At 39.0% G+C, this 20,901-nt stretch overlaps 1 protein-coding gene and 1 long non-coding RNA gene across 4 annotated transcripts in view; one reads left to right on the top strand and one right to left on the bottom strand.

The window, feature by feature from the left end:
• Positions 1 to 20,901, top strand: part of LOC137221849 (serine protease inhibitor Kazal-type 10-like) — an 86,208-nt gene that overhangs the window by 19,504 nt on the left and 45,803 nt on the right. The window lies entirely within an intron of this gene.
• LOC137220835 (uncharacterized) lies at positions 16,351 to 19,880 on the bottom strand. The gene is made up of 3 exons (XR_010941811.1): positions 19,772 to 19,880; positions 18,891 to 18,916; positions 16,351 to 16,565 (listed from the first exon to the last, which is right to left on the bottom strand). It is a non-coding gene; the product is annotated as an uncharacterized lncRNA (long non-coding RNA).

The raw sequence follows: 20,901 nt of genomic DNA, 5'->3' as shown, positions 1-20,901 counted from the left end.
GATTGGGTTGCTTGTTTTTTTGATACTGAGTTGTATGAGCTGTTTGTGTATTTTGGAGCATTTACCCCTTGTCAGTCGCATTGCTTGCAAATGTTTTCTCCCATTCTGTAGGTTGTTTTTTCATTTTGTTGGTTTCCTCTGCTGTGCAAAAGCTTTTAAGTTTGATTAGGTCCCATTTGTTTATTTTTACTTTTATTTCTTTTGTCTTGGGAGATCTAAGAAAATATTGCTACGATTTATGTCAGAGAATGTTTTGCTTTTGTCTTTTCTAGGAGTTTTAGGCTGTTGTGTCTTATATTTAGGTCTTTAAACCATATTGAGGTTTTTTGTGTGTACAGTTTGGAAGTGCTCTAATTTCATTGATTTACATGAGGCTGTCCAGCTTTACCAACACCACTTGCTGAAGAGACTGTCTTTTCACCATTGTATATTCTTGTCTCCTTTGTTGTAGGTTAATTAACTGTAGTCATGTGGATTTATTTCTGGGCACTCTATTTTGTTCCATTGATCTATATGTCTGTTTTTGTGCCAATACAATGTTGCTTTGATTACTGTAGCTTTGTAGTACTGTCTGAAGTATGGGAGGGTTATGCCTCCAGCTTTGTTCTTTTTCCCCAGGATTGCTTTGGCAATTCTGGGTCTTTTGTGGTTCCATATAAATTTTAGGATTATTTGTTCTAGTTCTATGAAAAATGTAATGGATTTTTTTGATAGGGATTACATTAAATCTGTAGATTGCTTTTAGTTATATGGCCATTTTAACAATATTAATTTTTCTAATCCAAGAGCATAGGTTAGCTTTCCATTTCTTTGAGTCATCTTTAGTTTCCTTTATCAGTGTGTTATAGTTTTCAACGTACAGGTCCTTCAACTCTTTGGTTAAGTTTATTCCTAGATTTTTTTTTTTTTTGACATGCTTTTAAATGGGACATTTTTTTTAAACTTTCTGATATTTCATTGTTGGTGTAAAGAAATACAACAGATTTCTTTATATTAATCTTCTACTACCTTATTGAATTCATTTATTAGTTCTAAGAGTATTTGTGTGGAGTCTTTAGGGTTCTCTATATAGAATATGTCATCTGAAAATAGTGTCATTTTTACCTCTTCCTTTCCAATTTGAATACCTCTAATTTCCTTTTTTTTTTGTCTGATAGTTTTGGCTAGGACTTCCAATATTATGTTGAATAGAGTGATGAAAGTGGGCATTCTTGTCTTGTTCCAGAATTTAGTGGGAAAGCTTTCAGCTTTTCACCGTTGAGTATTATGTTGGCTGTGGATATGTCATAACTGGCTTTTATTGTGTTGACATATGTTCCCTCTAGACCTACTTTGGTGAGAGTTTTTAGCATAAATGGATGTTGAATTTTATCAAATGCTTTTTCTGCATCTGTTGAGGTGATCATGTGCTTTTTATCTTTTCTTTTGTTAATGTGGTGCGTCACACTGATTGATTTGCATATGTTAAAACATCCTTGTGACCCTGGAATGAACCTAAATTTATCGTAGTGTGTGATCCTTTTTATGTATTGTTGGATTAGTTTGCTAATATTTTGCTGAGGATTTTTTCATCTGTATTCATCAAAGATATTGGCCTATAATTTTCTTTTTCTGTAGTATCTTTGTCTGGTTTTGGTATCAGGGTAATGGTGGCTTCATAGAGTAAATTTGGAAATGATTCCTCTTCGTTAATCTTTTGCAAGAGTTTGAGAAGGATCAGTATGACTTCTTCTTTTTGTTTGGTAGAATTCCCCAGTGAAGCCATCCGATCTTGGACTTCTGTTTGTGGAGATTTTTTCTTAAATTACAGATTCTATTTCATGTCTAGTGATTGGTCTGTTCAAATTATCTCTTTATTCTTGACTCAGTTTTAGCAGGCTGTAAGTTTCTAGAATCTTGTGCATTTCTTCTGGGTTGTCCAATTTGTTGAAATACAACTGTTCATAGTATTCTCTCATGATTTTCTATGGTATCATTTGTTATTTCTCCTCTTTCATTTCTTATTTTGTTTATTTGGGTCCCCTGTTTTTTTCTTGGTGAGGCTGGCTGGAGGTTTTTTATCTTGTTTGTCCTTTCAAAAAAACAGCTTTAGGCTCTACTGATCTTTTCTATTGTTTTTTTAATCTGTATTTATCTCCTCTCTGATCTTTATTATTTCCTTCATTCTGTTGACTTTGAGTTTTGTGTGTTCTTATTCTAATTCTTTTAGGTGGTAGGTTAGGTTGTTTACTTGAGATATTTCTTAAGGAAGGCCTGTATCACTATGAATTTCATCCTTAAAACTGCTGTTGCTGCATCCCATAGATTTTGTAAGGTTGTGTTTTATTGTCATTTGTCTTGAGGTGTTTTCTGATTTCCTCTTTGATTTCATTGTTCAGTCACTGTTTTTTTTTTTTTTTTTTTTTTTGCGTTACGTGGGCCTCTCACTGTTGTGGCCTCTCCCATTGCGGAGCACAGGCTCCGGACGCACAGACTCAGCGGCCATGGCTCACGGGCCCAGCCGCTCCGCGGTATGTGGGATCTTCCCAGACTGGGGCACGAACCCGTGTCCCCTGCATCGGCAGGCAGACTCTCAACCACTGCGCCACCAGGGAAGCCCCAGTCACTGGTTTTTTTAGTAGCATGTTGTTTAGTCTCCATGTGATTGTTTTTTTCCCATTTTTCTTCCTGTGGTTGATTTCTAATTTCGTACTGTTATGGTCAGAAAAGATGCTTGAAATAATTTCTATTCCCTTAAATTTGTTGAAGCTTGTTTTGTGTCTTAGTATGTGGTCTATCCTAGAAAATGTTCCATGCACTGTTGAAAAGAATGTGTATTCTGCTTTTCTTGGATGTAATGTCCTGTTGATATCAATTAAGTCTAGCTCTCCTATTATATCATTTAGTATCTGTTGCCTTATTAATTTTCTGTCTGAAAGATCTTTCTGTTGATGTCAGTGAGGTGTTAAAGTCTTTTACTTTTATTGTACTCCTGTCAGTTTCTCCCTTTAAGTCTGTTAGTACTTGTTTGCTGTGTTTTCGGTGCTCCTATATTGGGTTCATATATGTTAACAAGTGTAATACCCTCTTCTTTTATTGATTCCTTTATCATTATATAATGTCCTTCTTTGTCTTTCTTTATGGACTTTGGCTTAAAGTCTATTTTGTCTGATATGAGTATTGCTTCTCGCGTTTTTTATCATTCCCATTTGCATGAAATATCTTTTTTCCATCCCCTCACTTTCAATCTATGTGTGTCTTTTGCCTTCAGCTGAGTCTCTTGTAGGCAGAATATTGTAGGTTCTTGTTTATTTTAATCCAGTCTGACGCTCTGTCTTTTGATCAGAGCATTTAGTCCATTGACATTTAAAGTAATTATTGATAAGTAAGTACTTATGCCATTTTAAATCTCGTTTTCCAGTTGATTTTGTAGTTCTTATTTGTTCATTTTTTCTTTTGTTTTTCCTTTTGTGGTTTGATGTTTTTCTTTTGTATTATGCTTGAATTCCTTTCTTTTTGATTTTTGTGAATCTATGTTTTTAGTTTGTGGTTACTCTGGTTTTCAAGTGTGTTAACCCATAACTATATCTACTTGCTTTAGACTTATATAAGTTCAAACACATTTTAAAAGTTGTACAATTTTTTACTCCCCTACCCCACATCTCGTGATTTTGATGTCCTGTTTTATTTTTTATCTTCACATTTATCCTTTTTCTCTTCACTTTTACAAAAAAAAGTTTTTTGATTGTTTTTTAATCTATGTAATGGCTTATTTAAGTGATCTTCAATTCCTTTATATATTTGCCTTTCCTATTGTGTTTTTCCCTTTCCTGTAGAACTTTGCTTCTTTTCTATTTAGAGAAGGTCTTTCATTATTGCTTCCAGGTGAGGTTTAGTATTACTAAAATAGTATTTAGTATTAGTGTTTAGTATTTAATATTTTAGTTTTAGCTTCTTTGAGAAATCTGTTATCTCTCCTTTTATTGTAAATGATAATCTTGCTGGGTAGGGTATCCTAGTTTGCAGGGTTTTCCCTTTCAGGACTTTGGATATATCATGCCACTCCCTTCTGGCCTACAAAGTTTCTGTATAGAAATAAGCTGATAGCCTTATGGGGGTTCCCTCGTTATTGACTGTTTTTCTCTTGCTGCATTTAGAATCCTCTCTTTATCTTGAACTTTTGCCATTTTTAATTATATGTCCTTGTGTGGGTCTGTTAGGGGTTATCTGGTTCGGGAACCTCTGTGCTTCCCATACATGGATATCTATTTCTTTTTAGGCTTGGGAAGTTTTCAGCCATAATTTCTTCAAATATATTTTCAATTCCCTTTTTCGGGAACCCCTATTATGCATAGGGGTTTATATTACCCCATATATCTCATATTTTGCTTTCTTTTTTTTTTTTCATTTGTCTGTCTGCTGTTCTGATTGGTTGATTTCCATCATTCTCTTTCCCAGATCACTTGTTCATTCTTCTGCATTATTTAGTCTGCTATTCATTGCTTTTAGTTTGGTTTTTAATCTCGGCAATTTAATTGTCTAATTTTGATTGGTTCCTCTTCATAGTTTCTAGTTCTTTGTTACAGTGATCTGCATTTCACTGTAAGACTGTAAGACTGTTACAGTCTTAATTCCTTTAGCTTTTTTATTACCTCCTTTTTGAACTCAATGTCTAGTAAACTGGTGAGGTCTGTTTCATTATTTGTTCTTTCAGGGGATAACTCTTGTTCTTTTAATTGGGAATAGTTCCTCTGCTTTTTTATTTTACTTAGCTTTCTCTGTTTCTATGAATTTATGAGAAACAGTTATCTACTGTGGCCCTGAAGGGGTGTTTTTATGTGTCCCTGCGTAGACTGTGTGAGTCCTATATTTTTGGCGCCAGGGCTGTTTTTGGTATAGATGCCAGCCACGTCTTTCCTCAGAGTGTGCTGTCTGTTATCCCCTTAACAGGGGGTGTGATGGTGTTGTGGTGTCCAGAGCCTGGATGTTCAGTGGGGCCTCCTCTTTGCTCTGTGCCTGTCACAGCCCTGTTGGGGGCCCTCTTGGCAGTCTTTGCACAGCTAGACTGAGTCGTCTCCCAGGGCCCATCTTCCCAAGATTCAGTGCCTAGGTGCAGTTTGTACCAGCAGCTCTGCCCAGTGTGCACTTTGGACTGGGAAGTGTAGCAAGGAGGCAGCTGTCAGTGCTGTTCTCTCTCCACCCTGATTGCTAGCAAGCCAGCAATGCGCACTCCTAGTCCAGAACCCTCCTGCCCCTCTTTCTGTCTTGGTGGACCTCCCAGCAGGCAAGGAGGCCTCCCAGGGTGAGGGGCCACTTGTGTGGACCTTCCATCCTTTACAGATCCCTCCTAGGGACACTAGTCCCATCCCGATGCCCCCCCCTTTTTTTGCCATTATACTCTGTTACATGGGGATCTTTCTTGCAGCTTTGGTTATATAAGAGATCTTCTGCCTCCCGGTTTTTGTGAGAATTATTCCACATGTATATATATTTTTGATGTGTTTGTTGGGGGAAGGTGAAGTCCACATCCTCCTACTCTGCCATCTTTATCCTTTCCTAGAGTGATCTCTTTACCCTTTATTATTACCGTACCCATTCCTACTTCCCTGTTCATAGCATCTGCTATCTCATATTTAACATAAAACATATTAAATAAATAACCAGGGTGCATGCATGGAGACTCAAGTCCATTATATGTGATTTCTATTATAATATGTGGCTTGTATAACAAGGTAGCGTCCTGCAGATCATGAATAAGCAGTAATTCTGTGCTGAAGGTTGTGTTATGACCAGGTGCAACAGGGCTTAATTCATATTGTTACCAAAACAAACACATGAGAAAATCAGGCCTAACTCCTAAGGAAAGAAGTCTTATTTTAAAAATACCATCAGTTCTCAGATTTCCCCAGGATGCCCCACTGGGAAATTTGACTCCAGAGCTCAACAACTTAACCACTCTATTATTTAACATTTTGGCTCAACATAAAGAGTTCATTGAGGACAAGGATGATCTTACTATTGCATCTTGGGCCCCTAGCCCAGTGCCTGGCATATGAGTGGATAAAAGATAGTGAGCAAACAATTTTCTGAATCTTCAGGATACCTAACAGTGACACAGGCTGCCTTAGGGAGGCCTGAATTCCCCATCTTCAGGGCTATCCAGACAGGAGTAAAAGTTGAATAACGATCTCTCAGAGATATGGAATCAGATTCCTCTTTGAATGGAAAAATTAAAGGTGTTTGGTCTTTTTCAAGCACTGAGATTCTGTGATTTCTTGATAGTCATAAAAACGCATTTTCACAGTGTCTGCCAGGCAACTGTGAGGTGACAATATCTGAGAATTCTTTGGGCAGAAGACAGTCATGGGGCTGCCGTTGTCTGGGGCATGGCTAGGGCAGTGCTGAAAGGGAGATACACACTGAAGACAGATGGAAAGCAAAGGCAAAGGGACAGGAGGCAAGTGCTATTCTCATTTGCTTGAGGTGACCAGGGGCAGTGAGGTAAAGTCAAGACAGGTAACCTAGCAGCGTCAGCCAAGCCTCCTGTACTTGCATTATTTTCGTAATTCATCTTGATTATTAAATCATCTCTTAGTGATTTGAGATGGTAAAAGCATGCTAGAAGTTTTTGCCAAGCTGGGAGAAGGCTTCATTTAGGAATACAAAGCTTACAGCCGAAAGTAGAAATAGGAATACAAGACTCAAACTTCTCAGGGATACCGCGTGTACTGCTGGTCTGTACTTTAAAGTACTTAAGACCAGAAGAGCTTCTTCAAACTAACAGCCATGATAAATGTAGATTCTCCCTGATATTATAATGAATGACAAGGTCTTTTAGAGTCCGAAGGAGTCAGCTTTACCAGTATGCTACCTGTGTTCCGGTAGTACCTAATGGTGTTCCAAGCATATTCTAATAACAGCAACAGGAACAATAGCAACAACAACGTTTATATGTTTTAATATTGCTAACATTTTTATATGTTCTAAGTACTTCCCTTCCATGCTAATTCTTACAGTAGTTTTGAAAATTAAGTATCACTGCTACCATCTTTAAACCTTTGCAAAAGGGACTTCTTTGCCCTTGACCCCCAAGTTTCTCCAGCCATGCCTCTCCCTATAGGGCTAGGAGCTTGTAGGTCAAAGACATGTGCTGCACACACTTGTAATCTCCTTCTGGACTATACCCTGGAACCCTGAACTCCTGAATTCCCATCCCAGGCAAACTTGATTTTGCTTACAGGGCCTATGTAAATGTCTTCCTCGGCTCCATTCTCCAAGGCAGCCTGTGTTGCTGGGATACACACCCTTCACCCCAAGATGTGACCTAGGCATGACCATTTGCTGGGGTTTGAGTGAAGTTTGGACATGCAGGCTTTGGTGTGTAGGTCCCTGTGCATGAGGCTCTTCATGAGGCATGACAGGATTGGGAGTGGAGAGAAGAGAGATACTCCATGCAGTCCAGGAGAGAGACTGATGACCCGGGGCCAATTTCTCCCATGCCACCATATTCCAGGAAAGAATTCTAAGAAGGCTGAGAATTTTACCTTTCAACCTGGGTTATCATATTGCAATAAAGCTATTATTTGCCAAGGTAGGAGGATATAATTTTATTTAAATGTGTCTTAGCTATAAATTTTCAGTACATGGGCTTCCATCTTAATTTTTGCCCTGAGCTCCCAAATATAATGCATGGGCCTAGATATTACTCTCATTTTAAAAATGTGTTAACAACTCTAAGATGACAAGTGACTGGGTTATAATTATAAAGTGAGACTAGATTTGAGACCAGCACTCTTTGGCACATGCCTATGCCCTTTCTACCACATGTTTCCTCTCACATACATGATGACATGGTCCTCATTTTATGAAGTGGGGTTACTTCTGTTTCCATTTTTGCCACTTTTCGAAGACTCTGACTTAGAGACCTGAAATGACTGGTCCAAGGTCCCATGGCACAGCCAGTCCTTAACCCATCTTTTGACTCAAATTGGTAAGTATTGTCATATGTCATGCTTAGATGAAGAGAATATTTTCGAAGAATGTTTAACCTGGAAAAGAGAAGACTGAGTATGAACCATGAAAGTCATTTAAAAATCTATGATAGTCTGTCACTAAGAAGAAGAAACAGACTTGTTCTATGTGGGCACTGCGAGACAACTAGAACCCATGGGTAGAAACTAAAGGGAGAAATAGAGATTCAACATACGGAAGAAATTTCCAACCATTCAAAGCTTTCAGTTGTCAAGTTGATGAGCTCTCCATTGCTAGAGGTGTCCGAGTAGAAGCTGTCACCGATGTTGTGAAGAGGGTTTCTACATTTGGTATCTGGATGCCTTTGGCTTTTCTCTGAAGTCCTTTCTAGAAATTCAAAATTCCAGTACTCTAATTCTATAACCAAATGGCCTTTAGTTGAAAACCACTTCCAGGGTGAGTGGAAAAATCCAAGCAGCCTCAGGGGATGTACCTGATATCTTCAGTTCACTTCTCCCTTCTTCACCCTGCTCTGTGCCCTGGGACGCTAACTGCTGTGGACTTTATCACAGGACTGTTTGCCCTGTAGCTCCTGGTTAATTCATCCAATGGAGAGTGCAGGCAGGAGATCGAGGAGGGAGGTGCCCTCCCTATAGGGTCTCCATTGACTACTTTTCCTTCAGTGTGTCAGGTTCTGTCAGATCGTTTTCTCCACGGAGGGCTTCCTCTTTCTGGGTTTCCTCCTGTTTCCCCTTCAGGCCTAGGGATGGTAAGGATGTACTTCTTTTTTTTTTTTTTTTTTTTTTTTTTTTTGCGGTACGCGGGCCTCTCACCATTGTGGCCTCTCCAGCTGCGGAGCACAGGCTCCGAACGCGCAGGCCCAGAGGCCATGGCTCACAGGCCCAGCCGCTCCACGGCATGTGGGATCTTCCTGGACCAGGGCTTGAACCTGTGTCCCCTGCTTTGGCAGGCAGATTCTGAACTGCTGAGCCACCAGGGAAGCTTGCAAGTTCCTTGTTTTATGTTTGGTAGAATTCCCCAATAAAGCCATTCAGTTCTGGACTTTTGTTTGCAGGGAGTTTTGTTTTTTGTGTTTTTTTGTTGTTTTGTTTTGTCTACAGATTCTATTTCACTTCTAGTGATTGGTCTGTTCAGATTATCTGTTTTTTCTTCTTAACTCAATTTTGGTAGGCTGTATGTTTCTAGAAAATTGTCCATTTCTTCTGGGTTGTCCAATTTGTTGGAATATAACTGTTCATAGTATTCTCTCATGGCTTTTGTTGTAGTTCTGTGGTATCAGTGTTATTTCCCCTCTCTCATTTTTTATTCTGTTTATTTGGATCCTCTCTCTTTTTTTCTTGCTGAGCTTGGCTAGAGGTTTTTGTTTTGTTTATCCTCTCAAAAAACCAGTCTTGGTTTTATTGATCTTTTCAGGTTTTTTTAAGTTTCTATTTTATTTATTTCCTCTCTAATCTGTATCATTTCCTTCCTTCTGCTGACTTTGGGTTTTGTTTGTTCTTTTTCTAATTCTTTTAGGTGGTAGATTAGGTTGTCTATTTGTGGTAGTTCTTGTTTCTTGAGGAAGGCCTGTTATTGCTATGAACTCCCTCTTAGAACTGCTTTTGCTGCATCCCATAAGATTTTGTAAGGATGTGTTTTCATTGTTGTTTGTCTCAAGGTATTTTCTGATTTCCTCTTTGATTTCACCATTGACCCACTGGTTTTTCAGTAACATGTTGTTTAGTCTCTGTGTAATCGTTTTTGGGTTTTTTTTCTCATTTCTCCTTCTGTGGTTGATTTCTAGTTTCATACCATTGTGGTCAGAAAAGATGCTTGAAATGGTTTATGTCATCTTGAATTCGTTGAGGCTTGTTTTGTGACCTAGCATGTGATGTATCCTAGAGAATGTTCCATGTGCACTTGAAAAAAATGGGCATTCTGATTTTTCTTTTGGATGTAGTGTCCTGTATATGCCAATTAAGTCCAACTGGTGTTGTGTCATTTAGGATCTGTGTTGCCTTATTGATTTTCTATCTGTAAGACCTGTCAATTGATATCAGTGGGGTGTTAAAGTCTCCTACTATTATTGTATTTCTGTCTTTTTCTCCCTTTGTGTCTGTTAGTATTTGTCTTATATATTTCAGTGCTCCTATATCAGGGCATATTTGTCAACAGATGTAATATTCTCTTCTGGTATTGATTCCTTTATCATTATATAATGTCCTTCTTTGTCTTTCTTTATGAACTTTCTTTTAAAGTCTCTTTTGTCCAAGTATTGCTACCCCTGCTTTTTGTCATTCCCATTTGCCTGAAATATCTTTTTTACATCCCCTCACTTTCAACTTATATGTCTTTCACCCTGAAGTGAGTCTCTTGTATGAAGCGTATTGTAGTTCTTGGCTTATCTAATCTTTGACTCTATGTCTTTTGATCCAAGCATTTAGTCCTCTGACATTTAAAGTAATTATTGATGAGTATGTGTTTATTGCCATTTTTACCTTGTTTTCCAATCGATTTTGTAGTTCTTCTTTGTTCATGTCATCTTTTTGTTTTTCCTTTTGTGGTTTGATGGTTTTCTTTTGTATTACGCTTAAGTTCCTTTCTTTTTGCATTTTTGTTTGTTTTGTCAGTCTATTGTATGTTTTTGGTTTGTGATTACCCTGATTTTCAAGTATGTTAACCCATAGCTGTATCAACTTGCTTTAGACTGATACTTGTATAGGTTGAAACACATTCTAAAAGGTCTACACATTTTTTCCTCCCTTCTTTACATTTTGCGATTTTGAGGTCCTATTTTACATCTTTTTGCTGTTGATTGTAGTTACAATTGCTTTAAAAAATTTTTTTGATTGTTTCTTAGTCTGTGTACTGGTTTCTTCAAGTGATCTTCAATCCTTTTATGTATTTGCCTTTCCTATTGTGTTTTTCCCTTTCCTATAGGTTTTTGCTTCTTTTCTATTTAGAGAAGAACTTAACTATTGCTATTATGTTTAGTACTGTTGTATTCTTTTAGTTATTGCTTCTCTGAGAAATTCTTTATCTCTCCTTCTATTGTAAATCATAATTTTGGTGGGTAGAGTATCCTAGGTTGCAGGTTTTTCTCTTTCAGCACTTTGATATATCATGCCACTCCCTCTGGCCTACAAATTTTCTGCAAATAAATCAGCTGATAACCTTATGAGGGTTCCCTTGTAACTTTTTGTTTTCCTCTTGCTGCCTTTAGAATAATCTCTTTAACTTTTGCCACTTTAATTATGATGTCTTGTTGTGGGTCTTTTTGGGTTCATCTTGTGTTGGACCCTCTCTGATTCTCATATGTGGATATCTTTTCCTTCAGGTTTGGTAAGCTTTCAGCCGTAATTTCTCAAAATACATATATATATATTTAACTAATTAATTTTATTTTTGGCTACATTGGGTCTTCAATGCTGCGTGTGGGCTTTTTTCTCTTGTTGCAGAGAGTGGGGGCTACTCCTTGTTGTGGTGTGCGGGCTTCTCATTGTGGTGGCTTCTCTTGTTGTGAAGCATGGGCTCTAGGCATGCATGCTTCAGTAGCTGTGGTACACAGGCTCAGTAGTTGTGGCTCGTGGTCTCTAGAGCGCAGGCTCAGTAGTTGTGGCGCACAGGCTTAGTTGCTCTGTGGCATGTGGAATCTTCCTGGACCAGGGCTCGAACCCATGTCCCCTGTGTTGGCAGGCAGATTCTTAACCACTGCACCACCAGGGAAGTCCTCCAAATATATTTTTGATCCCCGCTTCTCTTTCTTCCCCTTCTGGAATCCCTATTATGCATAAGTTTGCACACTTTATATTATCCCATACATCTCGTATGTTGCTTTCATCTTCTTTTCATTTGTCTTTCTGTCTGCTGATACGATTGAATGATTTCTGTTATTCTGTCTTCCAGATCACTTATTTATTCTTCTGTGAAACTTAGTCTGCTATTCGTTACTTTCAGCTTGGTTTGGCAATTGAGTTGTCTAATTTTGATTGGTTCCTCTTTATAGTTTTTAGTTCCTTGTTACACTGATTTGCATTTCTATTGATAATCTTTCTTATTTCCTTCAGCATTTTTATTGCCTCCTTTTTGAACTTGGGGTCTGGTAGACTTGAGAGGTCTGTTTCGTTGTTTGTTCTTTCAGGGGATTTCTCTTGTTCTTTTAATTGGGAATAGTTCCTCTGCTTTTTCATGTTACTTAACTGTTTCCCATAAACTCATAGAGACAGAAAAAGTTATCTACTGTGGCCTTGAAGGGGTGTTTTTATGTGGGAACATCTGTGTGTAGACTGTGTAAGTCTGGTATTTTTGGTGCCAGGGCTATTTTTGGTATGGATGCCAGCCAGTTCTTTCCTCAGCATGTGCTGGCCATTATCCCCTTGATAAGGGGTGTGATGGTGTTGTGGTGACCAGAGCCTGCACTGGATGATGGGAGGGGCCTCCTCTTTGGTCCGTGGCTGTCACAGCCCTGTTGAGGGTGGGGTCTCCTCCCCAGATTTTAGAGTAGAAGCCCTGAGGGTTGGTTTCATTAAGGGTCCATTGCCTTTACATGTGTGCTCTGTCCCCAAGGCGGTGAGTGCTGAAGCAAGTGAGACCCATGTGGTCAAAGTGAACCTATGGGCTGCACGTGCAGGTGTTTGTGGTTCTGCCCAGAGGCAGCCCAATTTTGCATCCCTTTCTCCATTGTGTTTGTCCCAGACCTAGTGCTAGGCTCTGGAGGCTGGGATGTTGTGGCTCCAGGAATCGAAGTGATTTTGCTGCTGCCTGTGACCTGGTCTGCCTCTGTGGTAGGGCTCCCCCAGGATCTGTTCACCCTAGATCTGCCTCCAAGCTGTGGTGTTACGTGGGCAGAACCAGAGTGCTCCTGCCTTGAAAGGGACCTCTGGGTACTCCTTCCCAGGTGCTGGTCATTGGGATCCTGTGATGCCACCCACTACCTGGTGAGTGTACCAACAAAGTCCACAGCTGCTAGATACACCCCTGGACCCACCCCTGACGTGTGCATACATGATGTTGATTTGCCCCATCACTAATGATGCTAACTTTAATCACTCGAGTAAGTTAGTAGCTGCCAGGTTCTCCATGTAAAGTTACTCTTTTTTCCTTTCAAAATTAATAAATACGTTGTAATAATATTCCTTGAGATTATGTAAATATCATTTTTATTACAATTTTACTCATGCTATTAAGTGAGGCCATGTTCAAATGGGGCAAACTGTATAAGTAAATGTGTATAATCTTATATGTTTAAACTACATATTCTCCTTTTCACTTTCTAGTATCAATTTCTAATGAACAGAAATGTTCCCATTTCTCAAACCAAGGAAGAATACCTGAGAATTTACTGGTCATGAGACTTTAACATGCCAAGCATATTGCAAAAAAAATGTGGTATATGTTTTTATGCTTTTGTAAATGTTGGAGAAGAAAGGGCATACACATCATAATCATCCCTTTCATTTCTATCAGACTTTATAATTTACAAAGCATGTACACATGCATATCTCATCTGATTCTCACAATATACAGGTTAAACTAGGGATTATTATTCTCTTTATTTTATCAGTAAGGAAAAGGATATTGCACATATAGAGTGACCTACCCATAGCTACACACCTGGTAAATGTTCAGGTTGGGGTAAGCACACAGTCTTCTATTTAAAGGTTCGATGTGTTCTCATGAGTTGCTTGGTGGAGTTTTATAATGAAGACGATGATGAGGTTGATAAAGACCTCAGTGATGCAAATGTTTATGAGTACAGAGAAGCAAGTAAAACTAAATAAAATCATGTGTTCTCCAAGGCCTAAACCTGGAAATGTAAAATTTTAAAAACAAATTTACTTCACATTTACATTTGTGATTAGATATCTGGCTTTCCAGATCCAGGCTTATAATCCAGAGCTCCAAGTATGTGGGAAAGACTGATCCCTTCCCCAAAGTTCCCAAAGAACACAGAGGTCCCAGGTCATTGGCTTGAGGAAGCCACAAGTGCATCGTGTCTTCACTGGTGCGGCAGAATGACTGTGGAAGGTGAGGAACTTATTTGCTTGTCCCACCTCTCAGGCAACTCTGTGAGATTGCTTATAGACACGGTGGGAAATAAACAAGACTATTAGAAATAGACACTTCCTGGCAGCTTTTTAGGCACAAACTGATAACCAGGAGACCCAAGCTGAGAGAGACATGCAGTAAGGCAGACTCAGTTAGGTCTTGATAGAAGCAGCTTGTCACAGAGGCACAGAATTGGCTTGAAATCATTTAACTTTAAAGCAACTGGAGTCAAAGAAACAGTTCAGGTTGAAAAATGATTTTGTTATAAATGAAAATTCCTTAGCCGTGTTTTATTTTTTCTGTTATCTTGTGTTTTAAATTTTTGTTTTATTTCAACTTCAGCCTTTCAGTACTTGGGGAAACCAACAACAGGGACTTATTTGTACCAGTGTAAATAGTCAACAGTAAGATATTAAATGGAACAACCTGCATACTTATAAACTGAAAATGAGTAACTCACTATTTTCTCATGCATAATGACTTTCAAATACAGTTCTTATGGCCAGATCACTGGGGCCACCAGCAATGATCTGGTCGTCTATAAAGAGTCACGTGTGACCATATACCTAAGTACTTATTGACGCACAAAGTGAGATTATAGCTTCCAGTGACACAGTCACACACAAGCAGAGTACCGTATTCATATAAACAGGCATTTTGATTCAATCAGTGAACAGAAATAAGACCCAGAGACAACAAAAAATTTGGTTGACAGTTTTAAAAGTTCAGGACTGACTTCAGTGTTGGTTCTCAGATTTATTTATATGAAATGAATTGTATGCAGAATAATGTTAAAGATTTCTATTTCGAGGTTTGAGTTAAAAGAGAGAATTAAGAGTTGGCTTTTGAGGAGAATGGTTAAGAATTACGCTCTAGAAGTAACTGTAAAAGGTAAAAATTGGGATTTAGATATAAGGTGAACATTGTTTGGATTTATGTGAAATTAGAATTTATTTCTAAATGTTGAGATATAAGCTATAAATTAGGCCTCAAACCTAGGTAAGGATTTGACTACAGAATAATATATGTGATAAAAGTTTTGGAGGTGGGTCCCAAGGTCTCTTCATTTGAGACAAATGTCTAAAAATATAAATTTTCCCAAAGGGTGTATGTGGGTATATGTGCTCATCTGACCATCGCTGCAAAGGGATTTACAGTCAGACCTTGAGGTATGGATGTTGGAAGGCTTGAATAAATAAAAGATACTTATGGGGGCTAGAGAGAATGAGAAAAAGGTATTGAATTTAAGGAAAAGTTAGGAAAAGTTAAAAGAGCAATAAAAAATCACAGAGAAGGAATATATAGAAAGAGAAAAAAATAACATAGAGAAAAGGAAAACTATTTGATAGGAAAAAGAGGAAATGAAACAGAAGGAGAAAGAGTGGTCTTTTGTTTTTATTCACTACTCAGCATTTCTGGACCAATATCTCTTCTCTTTTGTGCACTTACGTACTGGTTCTTCATGTCTATGATTGGGTTGAGAAGGTGTGTCAGAAACATCAAAGGCTGAGAATTATTAGATTACTGAGCGTCTTACTGTGATTAACAGATTGGAGTCAAATATTGTGAGCTTAGTGTTAAGCATAGATTTGAGTTAAACACTATGAACTGGCTAGGTTTATGGATAAATTATGCATTTAACATTAGGATTAGAGGGTTGGGAGTCTAAAATCATGGGTCGGTATTTATTAACATGGAATAGGTGACGTTGGTGGCACAATTAGATTGATAATTAAAATAATAAAGGTGGTTCAGAGCTGTGTTAAATTTAGAGTAGCATTTACAAGTGTGCCCTACTCCCTGAGTAGAGTCACACAGCATCATTGTTAAAACAGACTGGTATGTCAAGTAAAGAAGACTTGACCAGGAATTAGAGTTTCATTAGAACAATTAGAAAATAAATTACCCAAATAGTGTCTCTTTCATTGCAGATGAAAATTTTTTTGCCAATTCTAAAAATATACTTTTTAAACCTTAGGATTAAGTTAGATTTTTTAAGCTGTGTCAGAAAGTTCACTGGTTTATTTTGATAATTTTTGCTATAAAATTATTACTATGAAAGGTATTTATGGAATAAATTTGTAGTTATGAAGGCATGTCATTCCTAAAAAAATTTATGACCATTGCTCTTGGTGTTATACATATTTTGCTCTTTATGTTCCATTTAAAATGGGTTTTTATCTTTTGATCTATTAAGGTTACTAGGTAGATGATAGTTCTACAAAGTTTTTAATAAGCGTAATTATTTTATTTGATACTTAGACCTCAACAATGAATTGTTAGAATTTCATTGTACTTTTTAGTTTATTTTGACATGTTTGTATTTGTCAGTCAGTGAGGTGGGGAGTCTGAAGAAGAGCGCAATTTTCTCCACCCAGCAAAGATGACTCTGAATCTGTGTCTGCCCCCTCCCTACCAACCCCACCCCCTGGGAACCTGTGCCAACATGAGGGAAAAGGCCCAGGGATGATGAAGATGACAATGACAATATCCTTGCTCTGTAATCATGTCTATGGAAAAGTTAACATCTTCCTTCACGAAAAAACTGAACTTTTTCAGTACTCTTCCTATGGGAACAACACAGTTAACAGGATTCATTAACACAAGAGGAAATTTTATACAATATTAGAGCTGAAAGGAACTATAGAGATTATAGGCAGAACCTCATCTTACAGATGAGGAAAATGAGTCCCTAAAAAGGAATGTCCTGGCCGCAGGCAGTTTCTGACAGAGGCAGAAGCAGAATGTCCCTAGACCAGTGACACTTCCATCCCACCTGCTGCCTCCACTTATCCCAGAGCCCAGACTGATCACCCAGTGTCTTAAAACAACAAAGAAGGGGGACGTCTGACAAGGGAAGCTGAGGTGGGCTTCCCCTCAGCCTTTTCTGGTCAGCAGGGCCTGTGATGAGGCTGGATCCTGCACTAGTGAGGAGAACTTCCACCACATGTCCCCTTCAGTGTCCTTGGACACAGGCTGGTTTCTAGGCTGAGGACCCAGTGTCTGTGCACATTAGAGAATCTTCCCTTTTGTGAAATAAAAGTTCCTGAGTAGGAATCAGTATGTAGACATATCCTTCTGGGCTCAGGCCCTAACTCCGTATTTTAACTTGATAAGATAGTCACAAAGATGAAAAACCACAAGATCTGAGATAAGTGGCCAAAATCCAGTGGTCTAAAAGAGAGTTAACAGTGAGCAAAGGGGACTTGGTGTTAAGATAGCAAATGCTGTGTTGCCTGTTTTGTACCAAAGAAGTGACATCTGCCTGGTGGTTATTGCCTTCCAAAACCCTGTGCAGGCTAAACAAAATACTTAAAACATGTTCATGGGATTCTGGTCCAAGTACTGACAGCTTGTATTCCCCTATTTTAGATCAAAGAAAATATAATCTTTGTGGTAGCCTTATCCTCCCTATCTCCCTAAGGCTGCAGATATTTAGAGCCACTAGGAAATTGAGGAGGGTAAAGACCCTCTGGCTACAGTTTATCTAAGAATCATCTGTTGGCTGTTAAGTCTCTTAGAAGTCATGTAAGAGTGGTTTTCAATTATTTTTTAGTGTGGGATTCAGAACCCTTTCTTCCAATAAGAAATTATTTGGAACTCTACTCCTTAAAATAGTCCAAAGCTGGTTGGGATTGGAGACCACCCCAAACGATCCCCATAACCTCTTTGGTGACTCCTGACTTGCCTCTACAGAACCTCTGGGCTCTGGGGACAGCAGTTTGGAAGCTCATGGTCTTGTTAGACTCTCTCAATTGACAGACAGGAATTAGAGGTTCTGTCATGGAGGGACCAGTCCAAGCTGGCAGAGCAGGTGGCTCAACCCTAATCTGACTGTGAGGCAGCAAGTTTTCTATCTCTCCCAGCTTCTCTGGGTGGGCAGAGTATAGCTTCTGGAGAGTTAAGCAGGCTTGTGGAAAGAGGAGAAGATTGCAGTGGAGGACGCTGCCCTAAGTGCTTTTTCTTCCCATGCAGTACTCACAAGCTCTCAATACGCAAGTGGCATTCATTCCCATAGGTGATGTAGTCAGACCACAAACAGGCAGGTATGTGATGGGGCAGGGGATGGCCACCACTGGGTGCTTCTCGTAAATGCTGCAGTCTACCTGCGACAGTCACAGGAGGATGTCCTGCTTTTCTCCTGGTCCTCAAGCTGGGCTACCCTGGCCTCTACTGAACAGGAAGCACAGTACCATCTTGGATGTCCCAGCTCCAATATTCTGATGCTGCCGTGGCTACTTCTATTGATAATAATATGACCACTCTGACAAATACTAGTACTACCAGCACCACTTCTATTATGTGTGTGTGTGTGTGTGTGTGTGTGTGTGTGTGTGTGTGTGTACACATATGTGCATTTCTTTGCCAGGCATTAAACTTAAATCTTACATGAAATTTCTTTGTTTAATCTTCAGAACAACTGAATAGGGTAGGTTCTACTATTACCCCTATTTTACAGATGAGGGAAATTTGGGCTTAAAAAGAGAACTTGTCTAACATAAAAGCTGGTAAGTGGTAGGGCTGGGATCTGAATCCAGAGTCTGTGCAATTAACCAAGGTAAATGTCTCTTGCCTCTCACATGTTATCCCTTCCATGAAGACATCACCATCTTCTCAGCTAGAAGTCCTCTCCTGCTCTTTCTTAATTCTGGAAATTTTTCTTTAGGCTGTGGTTATTTACATATATGTATGTCATATTTCTTCAGCTGCCTTCTGAAAAGCAAAGGCAATTTATCTGTGGCTGCCTTCCCTTTCACCCCCCCCAAGCATACTGAATTAATCTTACATATATATTTCATAAGTATTTGTTGGCTAAATATAGTAAATAGGAAATTAAAGTAAAACTAAACAGGAAATTAAACTGAAATTAAAATGTGGTTCAATATACTCACTGTTTTTAAAGGCAGACTGGCAACTTCTGAAAGAGATATACAGTTGGAAATGTTAAAAATAAAGCAAAGTTGTGATATCTCATTAATTAACAGAAAGTCTGTCGATTGAGACTCTGTAGTTCTCTGGTGATGAGTTTCAGCACCTACCCCGTCCTTTCACAAAACCCAGCTGTTTGCTGAGGAAGCCAAATGGCCAATAGGTTAGGTAAGCCTTGGTTCAAGTAAGAGAATCATCCAAAGTTCCTCCGTTTATTGACCATGGGACGTTTTCTGGAGTTCATCGTGTTTCTGATAATGTTTTACATCAGATAGCAATAAAAATATTGCAGTCACCACTTCTAAGAGCCTGAAGCACCATCTTTGATATTCTCCCCCTCCTAGTCGATATAAAGGAATGTAATGGAATATCTCCAAGGCATCAGAATCTTATTTAAGTAATTTTTCACTGTTTAAAAGTTTAATTGTTGACTCCTGGGTTTTGGAGAATCATGCTTTATATCAATCCTCCTGTATTGATTTGGAGAGAGATCCAAGTTTCTCTGAGTTTTTGCACTGAGTAGTATCTAATAGCACCAGCAATTTCTAGTGTCCTAATAAAATGGGAGACTTACGAAAAAATAAGGCTTTTCTGTTTTTTTGGGTTTTTTTGGTTCCATGAATGGAAATAGAAATCCTTAAAAGGAATGCACTAGATCCAAATCCCTCAACTCCAGGTGGGACATAAGTGTCTCCTTTTCCAGGCCAGGGCTGTTTCTGTTACAAACCAGTATACTTTAAATCCACATGACAAGACATTTCTCTGAGATGTTCACATCCTATGAGGGGCTATTTCAGAGAACAAGCTTAATGGCTATACAGGGCACTATCTACCCTTAACTTACCTGAGCAGGTGCAGAGATGGGCCACTGTACAGAACAGAAGGAGATCCCCAATGATCTTCATGATGGAGATGGCTGTGATTCAGAGGCTGCTCAGGACCGTCACAACAACTGCATCAGCCATACCCTAGGAAAGGGGCATGTTTATAAGGCAATGCTTGGTTTCTCCACCTTTCCTGTGAGGTCATCCAGAGTCAGTGTTGGCTCTGAGAGGCTCTCAGAGCACAGTGTCACACCCTGGGTGGTGATACAGTCCTTGTCACTCAATTGCTACTTCCTGTCTGACCAACAGATTGATTATGCAAGGTGAGAAGTATTTTTCTGTCTGCTATAGAGATGGGGAATGTTGTTACTTAGATTTCCAAACCCATATAGTAGAAGAGATTAAGTATAGGCTGCTTGGCCTATTTACGAAATAAATGAAAATATCAAAATTTCTTTATTTCACCAAAATAGAGGATATTAAACTCAGATCAGACAGGTTACACTTAGGTTTATATTTTGGCTCCTGGGAAAATGTTGTTTTATATTCGAGGCAATAAACCCATGAAGCAAGCTGGGATATAGTGGAAGGACTAGTGACCTTAGCACTTATGAGGCTTGGAGAAAGGCATTGACATTTTCTAGCTGTGTGATCTTGGGAAAGTCAGTTGTGCCATGAGCCTATATCAGTTAGGAAGAGCTGGTTATGTTGTGGTAACATATAATCCCAAGACTTCTGTGACTTAAAACAGTACAAGTTGATTTTTACTCAAGCTATACATGTATGGTGGTCAGCTGATGGTGCCGCATGCCTTCAATGGATTCCAAGTAGACAGGGTAGTCACCATTTGGAATATTGTTCATTGTCAAGGTGAAGTGAAGATGCATTCCTGAGGATTTCCATTTACAGCAATTGAATATTCCATCTCAGAAGTGGCACCAGTGTCACTCTCCTTCACTGTCATGTGGATGTGGCCTGGCCTAACCATAGAGGTTACTGGGTACAGTGTTACCTTGTCTCTCTCTCTTTTTTAAAAAAATTATTTATTTATTTTTGGCTGTGTTGGGTCTTCGTTTGCTGTGCACAGGCTTTCTCTAGTTGCATTGAGCAGGGGCTACTCTTCGTTGCGGTGTGCAGGCTTCTCATTGCG

This window comes from Pseudorca crassidens, chromosome 3 (genome assembly GCF_039906515.1).
Source record: "Pseudorca crassidens isolate mPseCra1 chromosome 3, mPseCra1.hap1, whole genome shotgun sequence".
Taxonomy (NCBI): domain Eukaryota; kingdom Metazoa; phylum Chordata; class Mammalia; order Artiodactyla; family Delphinidae; genus Pseudorca; species Pseudorca crassidens.
This window is presented reverse-complemented; position numbering and strand designations above follow the sequence as displayed.